At 42.7% G+C, this 13837-nt stretch overlaps 1 protein-coding gene across 1 annotated transcript in view; it reads right to left on the reverse strand.

Moving 5' to 3' along the window:
- CRTC3 (CREB regulated transcription coactivator 3) overlaps positions 1–13837 on the reverse strand; it is a 99436-nt gene that overhangs the window by 20241 nt on the left and 65358 nt on the right. Inside the window, exons 4-5 of the mRNA XM_008059518.2 lie at positions 11892–11954; positions 8633–8733 (exon numbers count right to left, since the gene is read on the reverse strand). The gene's annotated coding sequence lies outside the window, so the exon portion shown is untranslated. The remainder of the gene's footprint in view (positions 1–8632; positions 8734–11891; positions 11955–13837) is intronic.

Genomic DNA, 13837 nt, shown 5'->3' on the forward strand with positions numbered 1-13837 from the left:
GGCTTGAATTCTGAGAAGACAGTTTGAAACAAAAACTCTAAAATAAGTTTATCTTTTATTGAATAAAACTTAAAATAAAACTTCAGTAGTGGACTCCTGGAATGCATTAAGTATGGAGGAGGCATAACTTCTCTGGCATCACTAAGAATGCAATATTGACAATGCTCTTCATAGTTCACCTCCTGGCACCACCATAACTAACGGTCATTGGTCATTTCTGCTCAAATAGTCCAACCCGAATCAGGGTTCCCACGTGTCTCTCTTAATCCTAATATTCAAATCACTCTCTTTTGAAGAGTTTATTTTGTCAACATCCTTGTTGATTTTATTTTCTTCAAATGTTTCCTGGTCTAATCATTAACATAAACTGCTTTAGAAATGTAAGCTCCATGAAGGCAGGGCCTTTGTTCTATTCTCTGCCAGAGAGTACCTAAAATAGTGTTTGGAAAATGCTGACCCTACAGCTGACTCTCAACAAACTCTAAAACTAAGAAAAACAGGCATTGAGACCCTTTATAAACCAACACAATAGGAAATCAATAATAAAAAATTGCTCTGAAAGGAACTGTTGAATGCCAGAAAAAGTTTCAAGGGCTGAGTAAGGCGGCTTCACAACTCAAGGTTATTTCTCAAAAGGGGTTGGTTATAGGAAGAGTTGGGACAGACTCCAATGCCTTAATGGGCATTGCTTTTTTAGAGAGGTTCATTGTTTTTAGTCTCTTTTCGTATTCAAAATTTGTTGGGACTTCAAAGAATTCACTGGGGAGAATGCAAATAACCCTGAAGCCATTTCTTTATTTCTGTTATAATAGATTCCATGTTTACTGATTTTTTAACTTTTCATGATTTTATTCATGGCCTAAAAGAGCTTGCCCAGAAAATGAGCATGCATGACAATGATAGACACATGCATGCGTAATGAGAGTGCATGACAATGACAGAGAATTGGGTTTCTTGCAAGATACTCCTCATTTATCATATCCTTCATGATTCTTATCTCTGTGACATAGAAACCTAACTTAGTTGTTCATTTTCAGATTACAAAAATTAAATTCCAAATTATAAGATTTAGAGAGAAGAAAACAGTGCCCAGTACTGAGTGAATAAATGAATTGTGCTGGATTCTCATTTATCAATGGCTTTGAGTGCCATTTCCACAGATCTCTATCATTATTTTAAATGGTTTTATGAAACTCAGCATCTTCTGCAACATTTGCAAATTCATTTTGCAGTCAATTTGCATTTTCTTTGCATTGTTTGTCAATTATTGACTCATAAAGACTTTCTAAATGGGCAGAGACTGTTGAAGAGGAAAGAATACTGGAATAATTAACTGTTTAAGTGATCAATTCATTCATATTTTCATGTGATTACAACTTTTGCTCCCTTGCACAACCTTGTGACCACGGGACTGTGGGGACTTGAATAACAAGGAACCTTTGTAACGCAGTCACATACTTCCTTTCTCATAGCCTTCGTCATGGTTAGTTTTCTAGAGGCTCTCTGAAAAGTAAGCCAACCAGCAGTCAGCAGTTATCAGCATTTTGGGGAGCCCAAAAACATGAATATCAACTAGTTAAGCTACTGAAAGGTTACATACACTACTGTCACATCCCACTCCACCACAAGTAGGTGACCCCAGTTCATACCTTCCCCATGTCCATCATTCTCACCATCACAGAAACCTAGTGGGAAAGAAAAAAAACACTTATGCGCTGCTTTCATTTTCATTTGTTTACGAATTAGTAGCTCTTTCTGATTGGAAATAGAATTTTGAAAATTTTAAGACAGTTTTGATACATAGATGTTCATTCAAGATGTTTTAGCTTTTGTACTAAAAATATATGTAGCTAATTTGAGTCTAAAAAGCTGGTACCTATCTACTTTTCTTTCCCTTGAAAACTCTCAGACTTAAATATTCTTACTGTCTCTGTCCTGAGAGAAGAACAATTTTTAGAGTCTGGGAACCTCTATTAAAATCACAAAGTAAAGAAGTCTAGATTGGAACTCTCTTCCAAATGCTGTGGCATGGGGTAAGGACAGGTAACTCAAAAAGTCTGCATCACTGTTTGAAACTTACCATGGGTGTCTAAGGGAACAAAGTGAACATTCCATACTGTATGTTGTTATATATGTTGTTATATATATTTCTTGCACAATCAAGTTATTTTATTTTATTTTTGAGTTGGAGTCTCACTCAGTTGCCCAGGCTAGAGTGCTGTGGCATGTTCCCGGTCACTGCAGCCTCGACCTGCTGGGCTCCAGTGATCCTCCTGCCTCAGCCTTCCAAGTAGCCAGAACTATAAGCGTGTGCTACCATGCCTGGCTAATATTTTGATTTTTATTGTAGAGTTGAGGTCTCTCCAAGTTGCTCAGGATGTTCTCGAACCCGTGGGCTCAGGCAATTCCCTTACCTCGGCCTCCCAAAGTGCTGGGATTATAGGTGTGAGCCACCGTGCCTGGCCTCAATCAAGTTATTTTTAAGAAGAAAATGTATTTGGAGTCTAAATCAACTTAAGGTATATATGTGATAGTTATGCACAAAGGTTTTAAAATTGACTTGGAATAAATTCTGGCTGAATAAAATATTTTTAATCCAGAAGTTAGACTGCAGATGACAAATAGTATTTCCTATTGCTCTAAGCTAAAACTAAAGAATTGTGCCAAGAATGTAATATCTTACCATTCCCCCAGGAGCAATTAAATATTCCCGATGAGTTTTCAGCACATAATCAGGATACATTTTTAAGTTCCAAGCATTTAAATATAGCTTATTTAAAGTTTAGATAAGTTTCTGGCTAAGGTAAATCTGTAAGTTAACCTGATTAGTCTATAAAATTTAAATGAAATGTCTAATAATCATCATTCATTCAATATATATCTAATAAGTTCCTGCACTAAGTGCTAGCTGGGGCTAGGTGACACGGTGTCAAAAAGGTGAGAAGATCGAACATGGGAGCAAATCCTACAGCACAGGCAGAAGATGTAAGGTTTTAGTGGAGCCCAGGGGCAGAGGCATCACTGAGAGTCCCCAGGAAAACTAAGAGGTCAATTAATTAAGCACACTCACAAAGACAGAATTTCTTTTAGGCCCTTGGAAACAGAATCTAAACTAGTGATTGAAAACTTTATCTTAGTGCACATAAAGACCACTTGAGTAAGCTTGTTAAAATGCAGAGTGTTGGGCCCAACCCTCAAAGATTTTGATTCAGAAGGAGTGAGAATTGGCCGAGGAATCTACAACTTAAATAAACATCTCAGGGGACGCTACTGCAGATGGTCCTTGGCTCATTCTTTGAGAGACTTGGACAAGGCTGTAGCTTACTTAATCAGTGATTTAATACATCCAAAGAAAGGCAATGTGAACAGGGGAACATCAGAAAATGATGTTCAGAGAGATCAAAGATGTGGTTCTACAGTCAGGCTCTACAGTTAAAAGGAGAGAGAGAAGCCTCTGATTCATATTTTGGCTTTCTTGGGACCCTCATATAGAGAAAGTGCAGGGAATTTGACCATTCTGATCACTAAAAAGTGATTATTCTATTAAAATTTAAAACTCAGCTTTAGACAGCAATCTCATGTGGTTTGTTAAAGTACCTCTTCATCAAGACACCAAAAGTTTATTGACTAAGGCTGACCTGTCCCTGGAACATGAGGACTCAAGTGAGAGCTACCACATAAAACTGCCCGAGTGGTTGGCAGACACCCCACGTGATATCACATTAGTGTCACCTTCTGTGTCAGACTGGATCACAAGGGAGGCTTCATGAAGGAGGTGACACATGAGCCATGCATTGAAGAACAACAGTGAAGATGATAATAACAACAGCCACCATTACTGTTGGTTTTGTGTGCCAAGCACTTACAAAGGTGACCTAATGGAATCCTCACAGCAACCCTATGAGTAGGTGCTATTATTACCCCCAAGATCACACTGCTAGCAAGTCTAGGATTAGAATTCTGGCCTGTGTACCTTCAGAATGTCCATGTCCCTACCAACGTGCTGTACCTGGAAGGATTTAGGCAACTGGAAGTGAGGTTGAAGGGATGCCCCAGTGCAAAGACAGGAGGAGAAGGAGGAAGACAAGGAGAAGGGAGAGGAGGGAGAGGAGGAGTAGGAGGATGTGGAGTGGAGCAGGGAGTAGAGTGGAGGGGAAGGGGTGAGAAGGAAGGTGTGTTTGGCAGGGCAGGGAATGGTATAATCTGGCTGTGGCACAAGATGGAGGAATGAAGGACTCCGCCAGTAGTTTGGCATGATGTGGGGGAAGGTCTTGGTTGGAGAAGTGACTGGATGTGAGCTAAGCTTTATATAGACTGTTCTTGCAGCAAAGTATGAGATGGATTGAAAGGAGAGAGCCTCAAGGCAGGGAGGCCACGAGGAAACACAGCAGGGCATTGGTAGTCAGGAGAGAAAACCAGAACAGGCCTGAGACTCACTTCAGGGATCAGATGAGCAGGACTCAGCTGCTGGATGGGTGTGTGGGGTATGGGAACAGAGTCATTAAATATAACTCCCGGGTTAAGTGCTTAGGTGACCAGGAGGAAGGTGCTGGCGAAACTGGTACGTGAGCACTAAGCTAACATGTCAGCAAAATACCCAAACCTGGATTTTTACTACTGAATAAAAAAAATTTAATATCACAGGATATCGCTATAAATAAAGGGTTAAAAATAAAAAGGAACGAGTTGTAACTGCATATCTGAAAACAGAAGAAACTAATTTGTATCATTCCCACAGGGCTGGGGCAGCATGTCCAGGGCTGCATCTGTGTTCCAGGAAGCCTCGCAGCCTCAGAGCCATGAAGGGCTGACCTCTTCTAACTAAACGAAACTGAGGCCATGTTCATTCGATGCGCTCCCGTGCCTGACAAATCTAAAATAACTCCTCACATAGTCTTCATTTGCTAAGTATAGGGAAAGGCAAGGGGGAGATCCACAAGAGTGTGTCCTAACAGAAGCCTCTGGTGCTTCAGGCTCCCCATTCTGGGTCCTTTTGCCTGCAGGTGATACACTTTTTGCCCCTCTTTAGACCTAGAATCCTTGTGCCCCAACTCCCCATCCCATCCATGAGATCAACAGATCTTTCAGGGTTAATTGCCTTTTACATCTTCTGCATTTTAAACCTTAACTCTGCAGGTCAAACCTTATTAGCTGGTTGAAAGGTCACTGGGGTCCAAGGCATACTGCACCCCCAAGAGGAGGATCTGAGGACTGTAGTCCCCAAAGATGATGACACTCAGCGGCTACAACTCTGGATGTGGAGAAGACAACATCACCTCCGCCCTTGGCTCTAGACTGCTCCCTGAAAGAGCAAGGACCACCTCAGCTCCCTCCTCCACATGCTGAAGATGAGAGGTGGGAGTCAGCAGACAATCCTAGGCTGTGGGACAGGGCAAGAGTCCCCGAGAGCCCTTGTGTTTGCCTGCCTGCATGTGTGTGTGAAATGATCGTTAAACAGCACATGCTGCCAGGGAAAGGGTCAACATTTCTCTATAGATTCTGGATAATTAAACCAGAAGAGAGAAATTATAAAAATCTTGTTTGGTTGGTTAACAGTTTATTTCTGTCATTTATTTCAACAGCTTCTCATTTATGCCTAATTGTCATGCAACCCAATAACTGTTATGAAAATTACTCAACATGTATCAGACTAATGGCTTTATGTTCTTGGGACACAAACCTCTGCTCATGAATGTCTCATAGTTTATTGCTCATGTAGTTAAGCTATGAGCAGATGCTCACAACAACAACATCACTGTGCTCAGGAAAGATTCCCAGGGAAAGAATAGTTATAATTGTTCCTACTACAAAACCTAGTTCTAGGCTTCAATTATACTTTCCCATTACTTTTTAAATCTTTACTTTATTTGGTTGATCCTATAATACGAAATACCTTTTTGCAAAGCTAACTGATATTTTTAAATCCAAAGGGAAAGAAAATGAAAAACTTTAATGAATTAAAGGGGGAAAATACATGAAACTATTTAAAATAGCTTCTACCAACAAATATAATTCTCCAGAAATAATTCCTATCCTTGGAGACTTGAATAATATTTTAAACACACTGGCTTTCCCATGTAAACACATCCATATTAGGACATGTTTCTGAGTTCTGCTATACTTGTAAGGCCCTGCAGGACAGGCACACTGCTTAGACATCCGAGCTGGAGGTCAGCCCACCTTCCACGGTTGGCATATATCGCAGCCCAACAACATCCAACTTTGAGAAGGAGAGACCACTGCAATCTCAAGTCAACCCAGGAGCCCTGCTCTGGGGCTTTTCTCTCTTTCTACTTGCTTTCTTATTGCTCTGTCTACCCACCACCATTTACATTCTTTGGGTTTTCTTATTCCACCCTCACACCTTCTGACGCTCTCACCTCATCCCTAAGAGGCTGCATCACTCCTGTGACTCCTTCAACTCAGGCAATTGCTTTCTTTAGCTACTTTCTTTTTCTTGGCATGAAAGTCTCAAAAACTCCTTACTTAAATTACCTGTGATTCCTTTCTCTCTAGGCCTCCGGCCCTTTCTAGAGAAGTGGGAACTTTGTACAAAGGGCCTTGCAAATGAAGAACTGGCAGAGACAGAAATTCTCGGCAAAATTCTGTGCCACTGGCTCGCTCCCAGTCCGGGGAGACTAAGATCCCGCTGCACTCACAGGCACCCCACTGATGACAGCCTCTGCTTTTTTTAGGCTTTGTTTATATATTCCCATCTCTACCTATCCTGAAACTAAACTACTCCCTCTTCCCACACACTCTGCTCCTCTCCGCAGTGAGCTATGGACCCATATCCAATTCCAATATCACTGCCAACTTGACGCTCATACTCCCACGTGTGGAAACACTGGTAGATGCGCCTAATCAAGTTTGAAAGCTCCCAGAGTTTACAAGCAAACAATCATTTAGGCAAATAGAGTCTGCTCTGAATTGCACCAAGGGAACAAATACAGCAATTATTATTAAATCCCATCCCTACCATATGCAAGGAATAAGACGATAAATGTTCTCTTTGGAAGAAATAAAGACTATTTAGACTTGAAATAGTCCCAAAGCTGATATCTTGGCTGAAGACTTATTCATGCCCATTTCAAGACCAAACCCATATCTCTGTTTGTGGACAAGAGTCAATTTGCATATGGAATAGATAATTCAAGGCTATTGCTCTTCCTAAATTATAAACCGCAGAAAGACAGGCTCAGAATGTGTCTGAGTGAAAAATGTGCCATTTTGTGTGCAGGTGTTCTGGCTGGTGCTATGCACGTGTGAGCCAGTGTGTGACTCTCCGCACTTCTCCATTCATGCAGGCTCCTCTGTGTTGGGCACTGTGCTAGGGGCTGGGGAGAAGCAGACCATTAAGATACCGTCTTCAAGAAATCCAGAGTAGAGAAAGAGAAGCATGTCCACACAAAAAAGTCATCAAGGGTCGCAGGTGCTAAGAGAGTCCTCTACATGTGGGAGCTTTGAGCTGTTAGAAGGACATGGGCAATTCTGAGCTGAGAGGGCATAAGGTCAAGCATGGTGCCACAGAAACGGGGACATATCCACGCTGAGGATTACAGAGGGAGAGAGTGTTTAGCCAGAAGGCTGGGAGTGCGCCAAGAGAGGAAGAGATGAGAACAGGTGGAAACACTAACAGAACCTGCGGTGGTTCACATGGCAGACTGGGGAGTGAGGGTGGGGGCAGGGAGAGAAAGGAGAGCAGCGGGCATGAGCCAGCCCTGAGGCCGTAGTTGCTGGGAGACTTGGGCTCTTTCTTCTCGAGGTGAGGGGGCGGCATTGAGGATTTTCAGCAGGAGAGTAAGATGATGAGAATTGGGTTCACTCTGGAAGCAGATGGGGTACGACGGCATGAGTAAGCCTTCTCACTTCTGGATCACTCGGGCCTCTGTCCACTCCTTTCATCACTCCGCCTCAGGAGAGGTAGAATGGTGATCTAACCAGCAAAGAGGAGGAACCAGGGAGCTTCGATCTATCTCTCTCTCCTTCTCAGGGGCATGTCTCCCTCAGACAGCAGGCATCTGCTCTGCTCTTGTCTTACGGACTACTCCTCCTGAGGGCTATCGTGCTGCCGGCCACTCCGCAGGAGTCTGCCTCACTCCCAGGTTCTGTCATAACAGGCCTACAGACTGCAGAGAGAGGTCACTTCCTCCTACCCACTCTTATCAGTATAAAGGTGTTAATTAATTAGCTCCATCTGTCACGTCTGGTTTTAGTTCTGTTTGTTCAGATCCTGGGTGGGAAAAGAGGACCCTCAGTGAACCCAACATGGAACTGGACTGAGGGGATACAAGACTGGAAATGAGGAGCCCAGTTAGGAAGTTATCCTAAGAGTCCAAGTAAAAGCTGATGAGGGACCAGAAGAGGGCCAATGCTATGGGAGAGCAGGAAACACAGGGCTAGGAAGCTCCAGCAGGGAGAGGTACCACGGGACAGGCAGGACAGACACACAGGATACCATGAGCTCCACAGAACTGCATCTCAACACACACACACCTCCCTGCTGCGGTTTCTCCTCTTGAGGATTACTATCTAGGGGAGGCCCACATGCTGCTAAAGCTTTTCTCTCCTCATTCCTACAGGATGGAATGAGAAAGCACAGCTGTTGTTAGTAGGGGCCTGTGTGTCTTACCTGTATATGGGGCAGGCCAGGCTGACGGGCCCCCTCCTCCATAGGGGTCCTGGGGCTTGGTGCTCAGAGCACTTGTATGAAGAGCAGAATCTGAATTGGTCCTAAGGAAGGGAGGAGAAAGTCTGGCTGAAAATTCATTTTTCCATAATGAAAATGCAATAGTCATGGCCAAATATTACCAACAGGAAAGTAGGCAAGAGTAACTGATTTGGAATCATCCACAAAACAAGGGGTTACGGCCTACTAGGAGTTCCTTACATCAATAACAGCCTCTGATGGCTACTCACCCCCACAAGGATTTTAACTTGCCTTACGCTTTGAAGCTGATGGCATGGTGATCTATTTCAACAAGGCAGGCTTCTGATTCACAGTCCTCCCCTCTAAAGACCTTCCTATTCTTCCCAACCCAGAAGATGGCTGTGTCCATCGTGGCCCGGGAACTGCACTAGGTTTTCATCATCTGAGAAGAACCGTTCATAAGTGAAGGATCACCTACAGTAGCTCAAACCCTTCCAAGAAGAATGCAAGGTCAAGACGATTTTCAAAATAATACTGAAATGTCCTTTGGTCCTTTTTGCTCTTGCTCTCTCCCAAGCAAGCAGGCTTCCCCGACAGCTATGTTAAATGTGAGGCACTGCGGGCTGATTGCAGGAGTGGAGAACCCAGATACCTTCAGGAGATGTATAAAAGGGATAATTATGCCACTATCCTCAGTACATTTTTTTTGTTTTGAAAAACATAACTGTGTTTCTTTTTTTAAAAAAAAGATATAAATTATGTTAACATAGGTTTACTTTATTTTTTTTGAGACAGGGTCTTACTTTGTCACCCAGGCTAGAGTGTACAGCCTCGATATTCTGGGCTCCAGCAATCCTTCTGCCTCAGCCTCCCAAGTAGCTGAGACTATAGGCACATGCCACCATGGCCAGCTAACTTTTGCATTTTTTGTAGAGACGAGGTCTCACTATGTTGCCCAGGTTAGTTTTGAACACCTGGGCTCAAGCAGTCCTCTTCTCAGCCTCCCAAAGTGCTAGGATTACAGGCATGAGCTACTGTGCCTGGCAACATGGGTTGGTTTATTATTATTATTTTTAAATGCATTAATAAGTATCTTATAAAAACCTCTCAGGCCAGGAACTATGATTCATGCCTGTAATCCCAGCACTTTGGGAGACTAAGGCACTAGGATTTCTTGAACCCAGGAGTTCGAGACCAGCCTAGGCAACATAGTGAGACGAAAATAATAAAAAAAATTAGCCAGGAGCATGCACCTGTAGTTTGAGCCACTGGGGATGCTGAGACGGAAGGATCGCCTGAACTGTGGCCACTGCACTCCAGCCTGGGCAACAGAATGAGTCTGATTCAAAAAAAAAAATCTCTCAGTTGAATTTCTAATGTAAATAGATAAATATCAACAGATACATTAACATAAACAAATGCTCTGAGGACTTCACTGTTTTTTACCAGTGTAAAGTAGTCCTAAGAGAAAAGTTTGGAAACCACTGATCTATAGCAAATTTCTGGAATTCTCTCAGATAGCTCCAATTTATACACAGTCTCAGCTCCAAGAGATGATTATTTATCTCATCCAAAGGCAAGCTATCTGCCATACAAAGGACTTGTAAGCAACTTCAAATTAGCCTAAAGTGCTTTGTGGTCAATTCCAGGTGACAGCCTCAGACTTCAGATGAGGGAGGAAGCAGATGAGAGGAGAATGGTGTGGTGCAACAGAAGGGGTCAGAGAGACCTGGGTTCTGACTCCAGCTCCTTTACAGATTCAAGAGACTAGAGAGAATAGCAATCAAATGCAGAGACAACTGGGACAATTTTTTTTTTTTTTGGAGTCAGAGTCTTACTCTGTCACCCAGGCTGGAGTGCAATGGCATGATCACAGCGACCGCAGCCTCGACTTCCTAGGCTCAGGTGGTTCTTCCATCTCAGCCTTCCAAGTAGCTGGAGCTTTTGGCATGTGCCACCATGTCCGGCTAATTTTTTTATTTATTGGAGAGACAAGGTCTCAGCAAGTTGCCCAGGCTGGTCTCGAATCCCTGGGCTCAGGCAATCCTCTTGCCTCAGTTTCCAAAAGTGCTGGGATTACTGATGTGAGCCACTGTGCCTGGTGGACAACTGGCACAATCTGAATACAGATTATTAGATCATTAAGGAATTGCTTTAAATTTTAAGTGTAATAATGGCATTGTAGTTATGTATCTTTTTTTTTTTGAGTTGGAGTCTCACTCTGTCACCCAGGCTGGAGTGCAGCGGCATATGCACGGCCACTGCAGCCTCGACCTCCTAGACTCAGAATCCTTCTGCCTCAGCATTCCAAGTAGCTGGAACTACAGGCGTGTGCCACTATACCCGGTTACTTTTTTTAAAAATGTATTGTAGAGATGAGGTCTTTCCCAGGCTGGTCTCAAACCCATGGGTTCAGGCAATCCTCTCACCTCGGTCTCCCAAAGTGCTGGGATTACAGGTGTGAGCCACTGAGCCCGGCCTATGTGTCTTTTTAAAAGGCTCTCATAGTTTTATACGGCTAGAGCTATTTCCAGGTGAAATACTGCCAGTCATGGAACTGGGGTGGGAGTTAGGAGTAGAAAGGAAACAAGACTGGCAGAATGCTGACAAGGATGGAAGCTGAGGGGTGGGTCCAGGGCCTCTCACAACTCCTTTCTTTGTGTATGTTTACATGTTTGTACTATGAAAGTTTTTTGTTTTAAAAAAATCCCAGTTTCTTCACATATTAACTAGAGGTCTTGGAAAGTTATTTAACCCCTTAGGACAGAAAATAATACTAATTCTTGTAGGGTGTTGTCAGGATTGGAAAAAAAATGACCTGAGTGGAACTCTTCCCTCTGGAGTCTGGCCCAAAGTGCTCATGACAATAGCTGATGTTTATTCAACACTTATGCTTCCTCTGTGTTATCTTATTCAATTCTCACAGCTAGCCCATGATACAGTTACAATTATTTCCATTTTTCAGGTGAGTAAACTGAGGAATCCAGAAGTTAAATAACCTGCTCAAAGTCACATGGTAAAAGGCAAACCTTGGTGGTCCCACTCCAGACCTCATTTTCCTACACGCTACTGGACTGTCCACTGTAGACACTAGGTAAATGGTAGGGTTTGTTCTTAACACTTGACAACACCATGACTGACATAAATACACCCTGGCAACCAAATATGTAAAGACTATCTCCACGATCAAATTGCATAGCCCTTCTTTAAATCGACTTCTACTAGGAAACAAGCCATGTACCTGTTAAGTGCTGACGTTAGCCTGAACCCAGGAGGCTTTTCTTCTTTCCAAGGAGGCTGCTGCCTTTAAAAATCAGAATACAAAAGGAAAAGAAGTTCAATCCACAGGGAGCAAAGCAGGGCTGCAGCCCTGGGTTTGGGAACTGGCTCTCCTTCTCACCTGGTTGTACAATCTGAGAGTCACTTAAAAATGCCCACATCTCACTTATTCTCATCAAGGTTAAAATGAGGTCACACTGAAGGATCCTCCAGGTCTCATGATCTCTAATTTCTAAGATGAAAACTACTACAAATCCATAAAAACAGGATTAGCTAGCTGGGCATCTCAGGAATTAAGAAAAAGGCAAACGAGTACCTTTTACTTGAAGGCCTTTTGAAATTGTCCAAAAGGCAATTGACTTACTCTTCTCTGTGGGATATGAGGTCTTGCTCCAGATATGTAAGAAATGACCCCTCATCACGGTCCCTGGAGTGTATGTTTAAGGGAGGTACCTTGGCAATCTTTTTTTTCTTTTTTTCTCTGTCTCCCAGGCTAGAGTACAATGGTATGATCACAGCTCATGGCAGCCTCAGCCTTCTGGACTCAGATTATCCTTCCACCTCTGTACCCTGACTATAGGTGTGTACCATCATGTCTGACTAATTTGTGTTTTGGATTTTTTGTAGAGATAAGGTTTTACTATGTTGCCCAGGTTGGTCTCAAACTCCTGGACTCAAGTAATCCTCCTACCTCAGCTTCCCAAAGTGCTGGGATTACAGGTGTAAGCCACTGCACCTGCCCCCTGGCAATCTTAGACACAAAAATGTTGCATTCCCATATGGATGGCCATGAAGAGGAATAGAATTGTTAGTTACCCAGGTTGTCAAAATATTGATCTGACCAATCTTGGCACTCTGGAAAGCAAAAGGCATTTTTTCTTGAATTCACATAAGAAAAACATCAGTTTGTAGATGACTTTTTCTGATTAAAGATAAAACACTATATTTATCCTACAACCTTGGATCCCAAGATTTTAGAGGGTGGCTGAAAACCTAGTTGAGGTAGGGGTCAGCTGTTACCCATTTTCATTTCCTTTCCTGGATCCAGACTACATTATCTATAGTAAGTGCTCAGTCCATATTTGCCCAGAGAATGGATACAGAGTAGACCTCAACCCAGGGAGCGAAATATTTTTAATATGTACATTTCAAATGCCTCCTAAATCTGACTTAATTATCTGAAAATGATACTACACACACAACAGATGCAGCCATCTTTTTCAGTTAATTTTATATTCTGTCATCCTGTATACTGGGTACAAAATATTCAGAGACCCTAAATCAAATACACTGTGCAAATGACCATTTAAAAAAATCTTTTGTTCTTTTCAGTAGCTTACCTGAGAAAAGGCACTTATTTTTCCAATGTTTCCAACATAAGAATATCAAATATTCTGTTGCTAAATAGATTCCAAATGTGTTTCTACTTGGTTTTAAACATGAAGATCTAAATTTATTTAAATAATTTTTCATTTTAGACTGCGTTTTTTTTTTTGAGTCAGAGTCTCACTCTGTCGCCTAGGCTCCACTGCAGCCTCAACCAGCTGGGCTCAGGCAATCCCTCCACCTCAGCCTTCCAAGTAGCTGGAATGACAGGAGCAAGCTACCACACCCGGTTTTTTTTCTTATTTATTGTAGAAACGAGATCTCACCAAGTTGCCCAGGCTGGTCTCGAACCCCTGAGCTCAGGCAATCCTCTCGCCTCTGCCTCTCAAAGTGCTGAAATTACAGGCTTGAGCCACATGCCCAGCCTCATATAAGCCTATAATTATACAAGGAATGACTTAAGTTTGTTTTTTTTCTTTTTAGAGTTGCATCTCGCTATGTTGCCCACGTCAGAGTGCAATGGCTATTCACAGGCACGATCATCACATATTATAGCCTCGAACTCCTGGGCTCAAGCAATCT

Source organism: Carlito syrichta, unplaced genomic scaffold (assembly GCF_000164805.1).
Source record: "Carlito syrichta isolate Samal-C Ts95f unplaced genomic scaffold, Tarsius_syrichta-2.0.1 Scaffold304234, whole genome shotgun sequence".
Taxonomy (NCBI): domain Eukaryota; kingdom Metazoa; phylum Chordata; class Mammalia; order Primates; family Tarsiidae; genus Carlito; species Carlito syrichta.